The sequence below is a fragment of the Natator depressus genome, chromosome 18 (genome assembly GCF_965152275.1).
Source record: "Natator depressus isolate rNatDep1 chromosome 18, rNatDep2.hap1, whole genome shotgun sequence".
NCBI classification, from domain to species: domain Eukaryota; kingdom Metazoa; phylum Chordata; order Testudines; family Cheloniidae; genus Natator; species Natator depressus.
In genome coordinates, this window is record NC_134251.1 from 23,482,750 (window position 1) to 23,498,983 (window position 16,234).

At 43.1% G+C, this 16,234-nt stretch overlaps 1 long non-coding RNA gene across 1 annotated transcript in view; it reads right to left on the reverse strand.

The window, feature by feature from the left end:
- Positions 1-4,755: 4,755 nt before the first annotated feature.
- The window catches only part of LOC142000697 (uncharacterized), a 50,300-nt gene continuing 38,821 nt past the window's right edge, over positions 4,756-16,234 (reverse strand). Inside the window, exon 3 of the long non-coding RNA XR_012642310.1 lies at positions 4,756-4,996. This is a non-coding gene — a long non-coding RNA (uncharacterized LOC142000697). The remainder of the gene's footprint in view (positions 4,997-16,234) is intronic.

The window sequence follows — 16,234 nt, forward strand, 5'->3', positions numbered from 1 at the left end:
TTTAACAGCATGTAGAAAAATGACATCAGATTCAGGGAGGAAGTAGAAAAGTCTAGTTGAAACTACATCGGAAAATCAACTGAGCATGCCTCCAAGTGCTGCCCATGCTTCTGCTCCTATATCAGAATTATAAATTTTCCATGATCTTCTTTCATGAACTTCTTAGAAAACCCTTGCAAGAATAAGTGAGCCTAATCTAACAATCTAAATTACATGCCCTTCAGTCCCTTCCTTCTCTCCAGCTCCCATTTTTGTCCATAACAATCCAAGTTAGACTGTACATTCCTCAGGGAAGGGACTGCCTCTTTTTATATATCTGTAAAGTGCCATCCACACCTATGGAACTGTATAAATAATACCCAATGTGGAACTGGGGCAGGAACTTGTGATTCCAGTTGTACTTAAGTATTTAAAAGTTTCTTCCCCTTTGTGCATATGCCTGGGATTATGGACAACAGTTCACTAGCACCTCCTTACCATGAGTGCCAGTGGAGACGTAGGGACCAAATATTCCTGGGACAGTTGTCTTTTCAAAAGGAACTAGTCAGGAAAGATCACCAAGTTCATGTATTGACAATTGGATCCTTGTGAACATACTGTAGGCAACAATTCTTCAACTCAAGGCAACCCCATAGGCTTGTTCATCTATAATAGCCATGATGAGCCACCTGGCTGGTATCCAGTATTATATAGATATCATTAACCTTGTTTTGTATCTTTTCTCAGGCTAAATAATCTGGGGCTGTGCTCCCCACACAGTATCCGTAAAGGCACCTTTCCCTGAAAAAGGCTGTTTGACTCTCTCTGATTTTTAATCTTGGCTTTCTCTTAATCACTTTTCTGGGCTTTAGCTTTTCAGCAGTCATTTGCCAGAGGGAAACCTGTCTCCAGCTTTCCACATTAGTGGGGTCTTAGTCTTTCTTCTCCACACCTCCAAATATCTCTCTCAGCAGTGCAGGGATGTGGTCATTCTTTGCCATCTGCTCAGTTCAGTTCTAGTTAGTGACAAATATGAGAGTTCCAAGTACCTACAAAAACTCCATGTTCAAAACAGAATGTGACTGTTTAGCATGAAGAGTAAAATCCCTCCTGTCTGCCATAGGCAGCAGGTATAATAGGCCAGGGCAGGCTATGCTTCCCCTAGCGCACCAGTGGCTGCCAAACGCCAGTGGCGGGGTTTGCAGGGGAAGTTTTTGCTTATTATGCACCATGCAGGTTCCGGGGCAGCTGAGAAGGAGGTATGTGCTACTCAGCTTCCTGGGTTCATCAGTAATCTTCTTAGTACATGGTGTAGTGCAGAACTGTCAGGCTAGGTCTGTACACCACACACTGTCCCCTGTAGGATCATTGCAACCTGTGGGATCAGAGCGTAACTGAGAGCTAGTCTTGTAAAATCACCTCTGTGTGTCACTTGTATAATCATTTATTGTTATTATTATTTACATACAACTGGGCATGTTCCCTGCTATGAGAAGCTTACAGACTAGAAGACACACAAGGCTCAGAACAGCAGCTTAGCTCAGTGAGAGTTTGGAGAGTTTACTGGTGGGAAGCATAGAGTACCATAGGGAGGAGTCCTGGAGAAGAGAGAGGGCTCTTATTGGACAGGAAGTGGGAGACTGCTTCAAGTGTAGGAAGTATCATGGAGGAAGGTGCAAAACCAAGAGTGGAAGGCAGATGAAAGGTGCAGTAAAAGGAGAGAGGACTGGGCAAGTGAAGGAAGGAGGAAGATGAAAGCAGAGTAGATGCAGAAGTGATGAGGCTTTGTGTGGCCTTGAAGATGGGGTTGGGGATGTTTTGATCCAAAATTGTAAAAGACAGGAAATCAAGGAAGTGGAAAGGCAGCCAGAGAAGCAGGAGAGGAGGATTACTTTTATAGTGGATCTTGTGTAGGCTGGTGGGGCATAGGAGGAGGCAGGGAGGAGCAGGTTCAAACCTATAGATATCAAGGTAGAGATGATCAGGACATAGACAAAGATTTCTGCAGAAGCCAGCTCTCTGCTGCAAATTCCAGATATCGTGCTCGAAATTCATTTCAAATCCTAGCTCAATCTCTCATCTAACAAGGGATCTGAATTCCATCTATTCAGTGTGTGCATATGTGGGTTTGGGTAGGACATGTCCTATGTTTAAATATCTGTAAACAAACTGCACTATTACTTTTAGAAAGGTCTCTTCTAAAAGTACAGGAGTACTTGTGGCACCTTAGAGACTAACAAATTTATTTGAGCAGAAGCTTTCATGGGCTACAGCCCACTTCATCAGATGCATAGAATGAAACACATAGTAAAAAGATATATATACATACAGAGAACATGAAAAGGTGGAAGTTGCCATACCAACTCTAAGAGGCTAATTAATTAAGATGAGCTATTATCAGCAGGAGAAAAAAATTGTTTTGTAGTGATAATCAAGATGGCCCATTTCAGACAGTTGACAAGAAGGTGTGAGGATACTTAACATGGGGAAATAGATTCAATTTGTGTAATGACCCAGCCACTCCCAGTCTCTATTCAAGCCCAATTTAATGGTATCTAGTTTGCAAATTAATTCAAGCTCAGCAGTTTCTCGTTGGAGTCTGTTTTTGAAGCTTTTCTGTTGCAAAATTGCCACCTTTAAGTCTGTTACGGAGTGACCAGAGAGTGAAGAGCTGTGGAATTAAAACTGGCACCGCCAGTTTCCTCAGCATGAATAAAGTAATTACTTTATTTCAGAAATAAGCAACTGACTTAACAGAGAGCAAAGGACAGGGATTCAGTAAGATCTGGAATTTATAGACAAGGATCTCCCTACTGGCAGGACACTACTGCCACTACTGGGATCATTCAGAGACAGGCTATATGTATTGTCCGTGCTCTGCTTCTCTGAAACAGTCTCTGTCGTGAGGGAACTGAGCATGACAGACTGTTGCTGCTTCTAAGACAAGTTTCTAAAATAACAGTTCACAGAAGATGACAGTAAATCTATCTGTTAATTACATAGACATTCCACTGTCTTAGAATTGCTGAAACCTGGACAAATTTGAAGTTTGGAAACTCACCAGAAGCTCTATAAAAAATGCAGGAAAGTTGATTGCTGATACTGTCACTGCTGGTTGCATTTTATTCAGTTACTTAAGGATCTTGATGTATGACTATAGCTCATAGCCTAATAATTGTTCAAACAGTTTGCTTCATTAGATTCACACTTGATGTTTAGTTACCTAAATGACATGATATTATTTCTGCTCCCTGACTGGAGGGCTGAAATATTAAAAGCATAATAATGAATAGTAAATAGCACACACATATATACAGTGAATACTCTTGTTCAAACAGATATTTGTATAAACATGAGCCTTCTCAAACATTCATGTGAACAAAACTCCATTCACATACATTTGTAATAACAAAAGTTCATGGACACAGTCAAACAAAACAGCCATTTAGCTCTTACCAACACTATCTTTTGCAAATCAGTGGAATACTGCAATTGTTGCCATTTCTTCCATTGATCTGGTTCCCTTTTTATTCTGCCACAAGACATGTTTGCAGATCCTGATTTCTGGAGAGTGGGGTATGATGCTGACAATTTAGTTCAGAGCAAGCGTGTGGGTAGAATTGCAGTGTTCATTTTTATTTGCTATTTGCAAATTTCAAAATATCCTTTGAGAGCAAGTAAATACAGAATTAGCTGCCACAAATAACACCTGCTACCAAGAGAACGTCAAGCCACAGAACCCTAGAATTTTCTAGTCGGTGAGCTAGCAGGATGGTTAGGGAGATGTGTACTTTTATATAAATATCTGCAATCACAAATTGCAGTATAAGAATAATCCTGTGAGGAAAGTGTTTATAAGATTTATGTACAAATACTGCAGTCTGTTTTCATTCTTATTGAGGCTAGAATCCCACTAAGTCAATGGAGTTGCACTAGTGTAGCTGAGTTCAGAGGATTGCTCACTGATACTTGGTTGAATAAGGACTGCAGGACTTGGCTCATATGATTATCATTTTTAGTATGAACTGAATTTGTTATATAAATGTTAGCAAGTTTATTATTGTGCCTGAAAGTGTTTTTCCAGATAGCAGAGAAGCACTCCTAAAGGAGAATGTTTACTCAGACAAAGAATGGGAGGTGGAAACCCTTTCCAAAGAGCCAAGATATAAAAGATAACCATTAAGTCCTTCACTGTGGGGTTGAGTTTGCTTTTGGCCATCGTTTGTGTTTTCAACCATCCACTTACACAGATTCAAAAAAGTTCTCTGAGATGGGCGAACTTAAAGTGTACAAAAGTATCAGTCAGGCACCCCAAAATCATTAGATTGACTTAAATATCATCAGATTAAAAAAAACCCATAATATAATATATTAGATTCCCTAGTTGCCTTTAGTTTTGAGCTTTGACGGCTGGAAACTTAATATATTAAAAATGAAATCTGATATTCTCACAAAAGTACAGAATTCCAGGCACTCTGACTGAAAGAAAAGCATCAAATGTTAGGAGACTTGTGATGAAATCATGAAAGATGGCAACACTGCAAATAGTTTTTGAAATGCAACACTATGCACCAGTCCAATAAGAGGGAAAATAACAAAGTTATGGTGTATGAACTCAATCAAATAGGTCGCAACTTAGAAATTATTTTAGTTTTATATTGAAAGCTATTGTCACCTTGATCACCTTGCTTGATCGGTCCTTCAACCCTCATGTGTATTGCACCGATCACAACACATCTTCCATTCTTCTCTTATCTTGGCCTTCCTTCTCCCTGTGCGGCCATGTCTTTTCACGATAAAATCTTCCCATCTCTTTGGAGGTCGGTCGAGTGGTCGTTTCAGTACCCGTGGGTACCACTCGGCGGCAGCTGTAGTTCATCAGTTGTCAGCGAGCCTAGTTATGTACCTGCTTTCCACAACGACGTCCTGCAATCCAGTCTGCTGTCTGATCACTTCATTGAGGACTCAGTCACGGATTGAAAGAAGAATTCTGGGGATTTCAATCCACGACCAAAACCTATTGTATTGAAATGAAAAGTGAGGTAAAGTCTAACATACTGATTATGAAGTTTAACACCTTGGCTGACAGTCTCACAGCATTATAACGAGAGGATCTCCAGTTACCCAGCAACTGATCGAGACACAGTATGGTGGGTCATGTCACAGATTTCCAGAGGAGTGGGGAGGAACAAGTGATGCTGCTGTAGAAAGAGACAGAGAACTCAGTGCAGTGTACAGGTCCATCTTGCTGAACTGATGGTAACTCAGGTCAGGCCCAGCTAGCTGCCCATACTGGCACTCCAGCTTTGATTTTATTCTGCTAATTTTTAAATTGCCTTTTTGCTCTCTATTTTCAGTCCCATGCCAGCTGAGCTTTGCACTGGATGTTTGGATACTCCTGAGGCAAAGAACCTGATCTCTGGTCTTGGAGGAGGTTGAGTCAGGAGAGAAGTAACAGACTGAGCATTTGGTCAAAGGTGAGGTAACTGCAGGGACCTCCCCAAAGGAAGCTGGCATAGTCCTGGGTGGCCAGAGAAATGTGCAGCATATCTCACTGTCTGACTCAGAGCTTGGCAAGGATTCTATTGACTGCATTGGCTGGAAATTAATTCTGGCAACACAAGAGGAAGTGAAGTGGTTAAATGAAGGTGCTGCATGTGGTGTGACAGTTACAAGTGCAACCTCAAGCAGGCCTCTGCCAGCGGATCCTGTATTTCAGGTTGGGCTGGAATCCAGGGAGGCTGCTTCTTTTTTAAAGTACTTTAGATCTAGCTGTCCTCCTTCCAGAAGAGGCTCTTCTGGAAAACAAATGTGTGTATGAAAGAGAGTGAGCTCGATGGCCTGGCCATGACCCATACAGTAGCCTGGCTGTGAAATAGTTGAGTTTCAGTCTATACTGCAGGTTGGACCCATGCTATAACTGGGTCAGGGAAAACTGTGGCGTAATCATGTTCCCTGATGTTATTGCACTTGCGCTGTGGATAGACCCAGAGCATTTACAAAGGTACAAAGACACTCATTGCCCTGTTTGGCTGCCAGCCCACCCCAGAGGTGAGAATCTGCTATGCTCTCTGTGCTGATGACCATACAAAGGTCTCTGCATATTACCACTCCACAGGTTTTTCTTCCAGAAAGATGAGTACTAGACCTATTTCCTACTTGAAACTTTGTATATTTCCACCTTTCCAGACCAGGGTCATAATACATATGTATACTTAGTGCACCAGTCACCATGGTATCTAGGCACCAGAGTTCCTGGAGGAATTTCCTGCCTTACAGATAGGAGAACAAAAGGGTTTGCAAATCAGTATTCCAGTCAGTTACAATCCTGTTTGACACGCAGAATGACACAGTCTAATCTAAAATATTGTTATCCAGGCTTTGGCACTTCCTTGGGTTACTTTCCCTCCCACCAATCAGCTCTCCCAACTCATCCACAGAGATTCTCCAGCTTTGGAAACTTGTCCTTACCCAGCCACAACACTGCTTGTGTCAGCTGCCCTGACTCCTGCAAAGGCTTATAGGAGGAAAGGTGACAGGCAAATGAACTTTTTCTGGGTTGGAAGGGCATGGTGAGAACGCTACTGGCCTTTTCTATGGTGCTGCTCACTGCAGCTGATTCAGCACCTTCCTTGAAAGATTCAGAGGTAATGTTTTCAGTTTAAGAAAGTCTGAGAGGCAACAGCCCAGTCTGCATTACCAGTGTCTGTAGCGAATGCCCTGCAGGAGTGAGCTTCCCATAGTACAGAGGGTGTACTGATTGCAAAGCTGACAGTGGCTTGCACCCATTACATTATATAAAAGCGTGCATTACTCCTTCAGCAGGATTGAGACCTGGAGGATTGAATACTTGATGCAGCATTGTCTGGTGGTCTGAGAACAGGATTGGGAGTTTAGGAGGACTATGTAATTCCTTACCTATTTCACAGATACATTGTAAAGAACAGTTATTGCCTGTACAGATCTTTGAAGATGCAGTGTACTGCAGGTGATCTAAGTGGTGACATCAGCACAGAAAATTTCCTGCAGATTTGTGCTCCAGTGAATCTCCTTACTGGATTATGAAACAAAATGGACCTGCTTATAATATGTGTTCTGTTTTGTTGGCACAATAAGGGGCAAAGGGGGCACAGTTGGTTGTGACTCTCTATTTGTCACTTTGCAGACAGACTGTCACCCAAATCTGTGCTAAGATGGCTGACTGCTCACTCAGGGCTGCTGGACTAGATGGACCCATGCTTTGGTCCAGAATCACAATTCCTGTATTTCGTCTACCAGTAATGAACTTTTTTCTTTTGTCTGTGCTTTAGACAGTAACTGACATTTTTTAACATGCCTCTTATAGAAAATTGGTGCACGTCTCAGGGCTTTCAAAGTGGGTCAGAGTCCAACAAGAGTTCTCTTTCCTGCTTGCATTGATTATCACAGATATTTGTGTTTTAATCTGTAAGTTTTTTCCCCACAGCTCAGTCTCTCTTTTCATTTGATCTTTGAGAATTGATTATGTTGAAACTATGACATTAAAATAATTTCCATGGCTCCAGACTCTGACTACACCATGAAAGAGGAAGCAATTGCTCAAGGAGAGGCCTTATCAGTAACAATGTAGATCAGTGGTTCTCAAAGCCAGTCCGCCGCTTGTTCACGGAAAGCCCCTGGCACGCTGGACTGGTTAGTTTACCTGCCGCGTCCTCAGGTTCGGTCGATCGCGGCTCCCACTGGCCAATGGGGGCTGCGGGAAGTGGCGTGGGCCAAGGGACGTGCTGGCCACCCTTCCCGCAGCCCCCATTGGCCTGGACCAGCGAACCGCGGCCAGTGGGAGCCGCGATCGGCCGAACCTGAGCACACGGCAGGTAAACAAACCGGTCCGGAGCGCCAGGGGCTTTCCCTGAACAAGCAGCGGACCGACTCTGAGAACCACTGATGTAGATAGAAAAGGAGTACTTGTGGCACCTTAGAGACTAACAAATTTATTTGAGCATAAACTTTCGTGAGCTACAGCTCACTTCACTGGATGCATTCAGTGATGTAGATGACACCCACAAAGGGAGACACCTCCTGTATGTTGCTTTCTGAATAAATACTTCTTTAATCTGCAGGAGCCAGAAAGTCCCTTAATGGGTCTGATTGCTTCTTTTAGCATTCTGAGTAACTTTAGAACATACAAAATTTTGTTCTTCATCAAGAAAGCAATATGCACCAGCCTAGAAATGCAGAGCCCAAATCCAGTGGGATATGAAATTAGCTAATGGGATCAGAGGAAAATTGGAAGCATTTATTTAGCTATTTAAGATACTCTGAACAAATAATTTCAGTTTCCTGTTAACATAACAACAACCTCTATGGGTGGGGGAATGGTATCTTATGCAAGAAACAGACAGCGAGGCTGCTAAGGCCTTTGTTGCTTTATCAGAATTTAATGATGGTGAAGCACTATACTAATATCAGGTTCCTCCAGCCCCTCAGAATCTAAGAAGTGGAGGATTCTGGGAAAGTTTCTCCCATGCATCTGCATCAAGAAAGGAAAATACAAAGCCCTAGAGACCAGACTTCATAGATTGATCTGTAAAGTTGAACATCAATGGGGATCAAGTTAACAAAACGGGTCCCCAGGAAAGAAAGACCAAGTCTTTAAAGTCACCAGCATGGAAAATAAATTGAGAGACATGTAAAAGAGAAATATAAACCAAAGAAGAGCAGACTCCAGGTAAAGGAGGAAGCCACAGTCTTCACAGGGCCTCCTTTCTTTCCAGAGTAGGAGGTGATGGATGTAGTCCTTTGGATACTGATCAGAAGGGAATTCATTTCCCAGCTGTTTTCTATTCTCCCTTGTTAGTTTTTGCTCCCACGGTTCTGTAGCAAATACCGGATCTTAGCGCCTACAGTACTGTGCAGGAACTGCAGCTTTACTCATGTGTGACTCACAGGATACTGCAAACCACCTACTGTAACAGCTGGCCAGATGTCATTGCAAAGAGCTACAGAGCATAAACTGGGTCTGAATGCCATTTAGATTTATTCAGAAGCATAATAAACTGCCTGCTACCTTCATGAGCTAGAGTTTGCATTTTAAACCCATGAGGGATGGTTGTTCTTTGTTTTCTTAAGATGCTTTTAATTCACTGTACAAACATTAGAAAACCATCAGCACAAAACTTAAGCCCTCACACAGGCAAACTCTCAACTGCATAATTAGCAATATACTAGCAGGGGCCTTCTCTAAATGTCCTTATCTCCACATCACAAGCATTAGCCTGTAGGATCAGATCTCTGGAAGAGTGTGATTTCACAGGCCAATTCTGTGGGGCCAGGGGAAAGCACAGTTTATGTCACACCTCTGCACTTGCCAGCTTTTAGGTAATAACTAAAAAAACAAGGAAGCAGGAATTTGGTTAATGCTGAGACTTTTCTTTCCAGCCCTTTTCAAGGTGAGCAGTTTATGTGGTGAGAACTTGCCTCACGTCAGCACCATCTCTACATTTCTACGATTATTCTGCTGGGACTCCGGGAGCTTTAGGGTTATATAAACAGGAGGAATCCCCTGTTATTCCCACTAAGTCCCTTTAAAGCTTTAGCAGCCCAGGTACAGGGATTCCTTGCTTGTTCATGTGATGAGCTTCAGTTATATTCCATAAATGAGTTTTCCTGCACCTTTGAGGCTGTGCACAGGTTGGCCAAGAGACCCAAGCCATTTCCCTGAAGAATGGCACACTATTAATTAAAGGAAAGGCAGCAGCCACTCCTTGTGAAGGGCCTGTGGGACCCATTTGTCTTCCTTGCTGTTCACAAAATGGGCCATATGGAGCTGTAGGTGCTCAAGCAGGTTTTTCTCTGTTTCTTTAGACTGTAACCATGGTCTTGAGCAGCAAATGGTGATTCTTCAGTTCTGAGCACAGAATGCGAAGACTGGTTCACTAACACTATGTTCACTAACACTCTCAGTAACTATGTGCAGTTTGGGACACAGACAGCATGGTAAAGACTAGGCAGAGTAGCGGGGGGGGGGGGGGGGGAGAGGAAGGGGAAGCGGAAGCATTTCTCTGTTCCTGAAGCTGCAAGGAGCCAGAGAGAACAAGGGAGTGGGCAGAAGCAGATTCTGATTCCACTTCCCCAATAAGAGAGTGAAGTTCAGTGTCCCTACATGTCACATTGAGGCATTAGAAAGCTTATATAGGTGAATATTCCAGTGCCACTTAAGAAGCCATGGGACTTCTGCCCTGGTCTGCTTCTTTAGCCACATGCAGCTCCTTTGGTGGATGATTAGAAAAGTGTGTGTGTGAGAAGCAAATTATCACAACTGGAGTGGGATTATGATCATTGGTATATGCTGATCACAATTACAAATGTGAGCTCTCAAAGGCACAGCTAAACCATCTGCCTAGGCATATTACTGCATTGCAAACAGTGTAACAGGAAATCCTCATTAAAGCCAGTGCCTTAACTCTCTTCAAAAAGAACAGGAGTACTTGTGGCACTTTAGAGACTAACCAAATTATCTGAGCATAAGCTTGCGTGGGCTACAGCCCACCTCATCGGATGCATAGAATGGAACATATAGTAAGAAGATATATATATATACATACAGAGAATATGAAAAGGTGGAGTAAGAGGCTAATTAAGATGAGCTATTATCAGCAGGAGAAAAAAACTTTTGTAGTGATAATCAAGATGGCCCATTTAGACAGTTGACAAGAAGGTGTGAGGGTACTTAACATGGGGAAATAGATTCAATATGTGTAATGACCCAGCCACTCCCAGTCTCTATTCAAACCCAAGTTAATTGTATCTAGTTTGTATATTAATTCAAGCTCAGCAGTTTCTCGTTGGAGTCTGTTTTTGCAGCTTTTCTGTTGCAAAATTGCCACCTTTAAATCTGTTACTGAGTGGCCAGAGAGGCTGAAGTGTTCTCCTACCGGTTTTTGAATGTTATGATTCCCTGATGTCAGGTTTGTGTCCATTTATTCTTTTGCATAGAGACTGTCTGGTTTGGCCAATGTACATGGCACAGGGGCATTGCTGGCACATATCACATTGGTAGATGTGCAGGGGAACGAGCCCTTGATGGCGTGGCTAATGTGATTAGGTCCTATGATGGTGTCACTTGAATGAATAAGTGGACGGAGTTGGCATTGGGCTTTGTTGCAAGGATAGGTTTCTGGGTTAATGGTTTTGTTGTGTGGTGTGTGGTTGCTGGAGAGTATTTGCTTCACATTGTGGAGCTGTCTGTAAGTGAGGACTGGTCTGTCTCCCAAGATCTGTGAGAGTGAGGAATCATTTTTCAGGATAGGTTGTAGATCTTTGATGATGTGTTGGAGAGGTTTTAATTGGGGGGCTGAAGGTGACAGCTAGTGGCGTTGTGTTATTTTCTTTGTTGGGCCTGTCCTGTAGAAGGTGACTTCTGGGTACTCTTCTGGCTATGTTAATCTGTTTTTTCACTTCAGCAGGTGGGTACTGTAGTTGTAAGAATGCTTGATAGAGATCTTGTAGGTGTTTGTCTCTGTCTGATGGATTGGAGCAAATGCGGTTGTATTTTTTTTTTCTCCTGCTGATAATAGCTCATCTTAATTAATCAGCCTCTTACTGCACCTTTTCATATTCTCTGTATGTGTGTGTGTGATATATATATATATCTTCTTACTATATGTTCCATTCTATGCATCCGATGAAGTGGGCTGTAGCCCACGCAAGCTTATGCTCAAATAAACTGGTTAGTTTCTAAGGTGCCACAAGTATTCCTGTTCTTTTTGGGATACAGATTAACCCGGCTGCTACTCTGAAACCTGTCTTAACTCTCTTCAATTAAACTGGAATTTGAAGAGGAACACTGGAGTTCAATTCACAAAGAATCATATGCATGCAATGCAGGTGCCATGGCTGAGGGTTCTGTTTGTCCTGATTACCTGTTACACATCTTTCTCTTTTCTGCCTTATTTGTATGACCCCATTTGCACAGAGTTACCTTATACTGGAGACTTTGTGGCAGGATGCACGTTGGAGAGACAGGACTGCTCCTATTTGCATGGGAATTTGCTGTAGGCTCACCTCTATTTCCTGATTGCCTCTGGTTTCACATGCTTGTTATCTTAGGATCTAGTGCAGAGAGATGCAGCCCCAGTAAGACTGACAGAGCCATCTGATCCTTTCCTATTATGGTTGCTGAGATGCAATTTTATTACTGAATTTATGTTCAATAGTTTCATACTTCTTTGGCATATCAAATGAGATATTACATATGCAGTGTGTTGGATATGCTAATTATAAACTGAATAGTGCTCAACTGGCAGAACTGCTCACTGATTCTAGTTGGAGTAGTTTTCAACCCAGTGCTAAATACTTAGTTTTGTGTAAAACGGCTGCTTGGCTCAGAGACTGCACCCAGGGCATCAGGCCACTTGTTCTTGGGAATTTTAATTCCCTCATGCTCTTGTCTCATTGGTGGGTCCTATACACAGCCTGTGCAGTTTTATTGACCTCTGCCCTTCAGACATATCAACCCTTATATAAATATTGGCTGAAGCCATTTCTGACTATATAGAGAGACAATAGAAGACACCTCCCTGTATGTTTTTCAATGTCTTAAGTGTCAGTTACTTTTAACTGCAGCAGATTGCCTGCAAATCGCACCAGATCATCGGATTTTGCTTCTGCTAGAGATTCTCTGACTGAGGAGTTTAAGCACAAAGTAAACAAAGCCAGAGCAAAGTGAAAGTTGGATGTGGGATTTGAACTTTGTATAGAACACTTTAAATATGTTCACAGTTGGCATTCTTTTGGAGGAGACAGAAGGAAAAAGATGTGTGTGCTCCCCTAACACCCAAACCCTCCAATGAGTATATCCAGGGACTACACTTAGAAGAGCTCTAAAAACCAGGACTGACCCCACAACCACGGTCTGTATGCCCCATGTGCTTTCCCCCTTCAGAAGAGGGAGTCTGCAGCTTTCAGAATGATCATCCAGGATGCTGTTGTTAGATGTCTGTATAAGCTCGAAAGCGTGTCTATCTCATCAACAGAAGTTGGTGCAATAAAAGATAACCCCTCGTCCACATAGTCTCTCTAACATCTAGGATATATCAGTGGTATATGAATCTATCTGAGGCACAGAGCCTCTTCTCTTGCTTCTGAGTCTCCAAGGAAGCTGCATGCATTTCATTTCCCTCTTCCAGGGAAAACATGAAGGTTACTGCTGTGCATGCAGACAGAACACCAGAGGTTACTAGTTCAGATTTATTACACATTACATAATTTTATTGCAGCAACTGACTCATTAGATCAGTTTATTTAGCAATTAAATAATATTAAATGAGGAAACTGTATCAGCTATACCAGCCCAGGCCCAGCTGACAGCACAGCCTACTCCCTTTTCTAATCAGCACCCTGATACATTTATCTCCACTCCCAGAGACAGGGAGAGAGCAGTCGTACCTGGATATAGGCTAGTAGGGAACATGGTTGATAAGGAGAGAGAGAGGATGAGACTTTAAAAGTCTGTAACCTTTATTACTATAATTATTATTTATTTCTATTATGGTAGTGCCTAGAAGCCCCCATCATGGCTCAAGATGCCATTGTGCACAGTGCTGTACATACAGAGTGAAAGAGATGGTCCCTACCCCAAAGAACTTACCATCTAAGTAATAATGAATGATATAACTGAATGAACCTGGACGTGAAGGCTGCAGGCTTTATATGAACTTTGCACTGGTCCTAAGCCTATCCACTCCTATCCCTAAACTCTGCTATTGCAGCTTTCTCCTGACCTGCTGCAACTCCATTCCTGACCCTGATACCCAATTCTGCCAAAGCACCTTAACCCTGCCCAGCAAAACCCCTTCTGCTCCACCTCCACTGCACTAATCACTGGCAGTTGTACCTGATACCAGAGATGGTTTTCTGATGTTTATGAAAAACCATTGGAGGAGATATTGAACTCGCTACACTCCTTTCATTTGTAAGTTACCTCCTCACTTCAGAGAATGCAGTCAGGTGCAGTGAACTCATGGGTCATTGATAAGGCTATGATTTTTTCATGGAGGTCGCGGAAGTCACAGAATCCGTGACATCCAGCAATTTCCATGAATTCAGCCCTGTAGGCCAGGAGCGAGCAGCAGGGTGACCCGGGAGCTCCAAGCCGCTGTAGGCGGTGGGGGTACCCTGAAGCTCATGGTCACCACGGGTGGCAGGGGTACCCCGGAGCTCTGAGCCACCAAGGGCGGTGGGGCCCCTGGAGTTCCAAGCTTCCGCGGGTGCCTGAGGTCCTTCAAAGCTCCTGGCCACCGTGGGTGGCAGGGGTACCCTGGAGCTCCAAGCCGGGGGACTCTGGAGCTCCGAGCCCCCAGAACTTGGAGCAGCCCCCATAGCTGCCTAACCTCTGCAGGTGGTGTGGGGACCCTGCAGCTGGGCTCCCCATTTTGTCAGGGATATTTTTAGTAAAAGTCAGGGACAGGTCACAGGCTTCTGTGAATTTTTCTTTATTGCCTGTGACCTGTCTGTGACTTTTACTAAAAATATCCCTGACAAAATCTTAGCCTTAGTCATTGAGCCCCCAACTCCTGGCTATGTCTGTAGCTGTATGTGAATGGTTTGGAGAGTCCTTACAGACCCCACTAGCACCCTCCAGACTCAACAGAAAGGAGAACTGGGTATGCAAGGACAGAGAAGATGTTGCCAAAAACATTTTAAAGAAAGAGATTGTATTTTATGGATCAGAAAACACATTATCTCTTAGAATCTCATTTTGAGTGACTGTTTGTGCAGTAAACCCTGGAATATCTGCAAAGCAACATGCTGTGGTTGCTGAACAGGAAAATGACTTTCCCGCATTGGCTTGTCTCTAATTATAAGAGCGCGTATCCTGCAGTCTTTTTTACTGTTTCAGAATGCTTCATTCTTCTGTGTGCACTACATGCTCTTTATTGGAATCACTCACCAGTAGCAAACAGATGAAAATAATTCTAGTCATCACTGAGTTTCACACAACTACTTGGTCTTCTAGGCATTTCTGTCACAACTGAGTCTTTTCAGAGACAGATCAGTCTGTAATAGTAATAAACACACATATCAAAACAAGGGCAGTTATTTAGGGGGTACATATTTGAAGAGATGTGTAGCTGGCATATGCATAGGCATCACAATGCAAAAGCCCTATACAGCTACACAATTAAGCTGAAGTTTTAGGGCCAAATTTTCACATAGGCCTTTACGCAGAATAATTTAATAACAATCCTTCTCAAATAGAGCAATTTATATTTTCACAGCACTCTGTAGGTAGAAACTGAGTTACAAGATGTGCAAATGTGCACTTTACAATCACAAAATGGTGACAGCACCAAACTGGCAGGTGCATCTTGAGATGTTTATTCAAAAGTGGGTCCCTCTTTGAGCTTGATTATTATGGCATAGCTGACACCCAGGGTTTAAATAGCAGACAGCTTTAAAGAGCCTGGTTAATTGAGGTTACTGGCATGAGAAATTTCAGAGTAACAGCCGTGTTAGTCTGTATTTGCAAAAAGAAAAGGAGTACTTGTGGCACCTTAGAGACTAACCAGTTTATTTGAGCATGAGCTTTCGTGAGCTACAGCTCACTTCATCGGATGCATACTGTGGAAACTGCAGAAGACATTATATACACACAGAGACCATGAAACAATACCTCCTCCCACCCCACTCTCCTGCTGGTAATAGCTTATCTAAAGTGATCATCAAGTTGGGCCATTTCCAGCACAAATCCAGGTTTTCTCACCCTCCGCCCCCCCCCCCCACACACAAACTCACTCTCCTGCTGGTAATAGCCCATCCAAAGTGACCACTCTCTTCACAATGTGTATGATAATCAAGGTGGGCCATTTCCTGCACAAATCCAGGTTCTCTCTCACCCCCCTCCAAAAACCACACACACAAACTCACTTTCCTGCTGGTAATAGCCTATCCAAAGTGACCACTCTCCTTGCACGTTGGATGGGCTATTACCAGCAGGAGAGTGAGTTTGTGGGGGGGGGAGAGGGTGAGAACCTGGATTTGTGCTGGAAATGGCCCAACTTGATGATCACTTTAGTAAGCTATTACCAGCAGGAGAGTGGGGTGGGAGGAGGTATTGTTTCATGGTCTCTGTGTGTATATAATGTCTTCTGCAATTTCCACAGTATGCATCTGATGAAGTGAGCTGTAGCTCACGAAAGCTCATGCTCAAATAAATTGGTTAGTCTCTAAGGTGCCACAAGTACTCCTTTTTCTTTTGGCATGAGAAAGCAGGTCC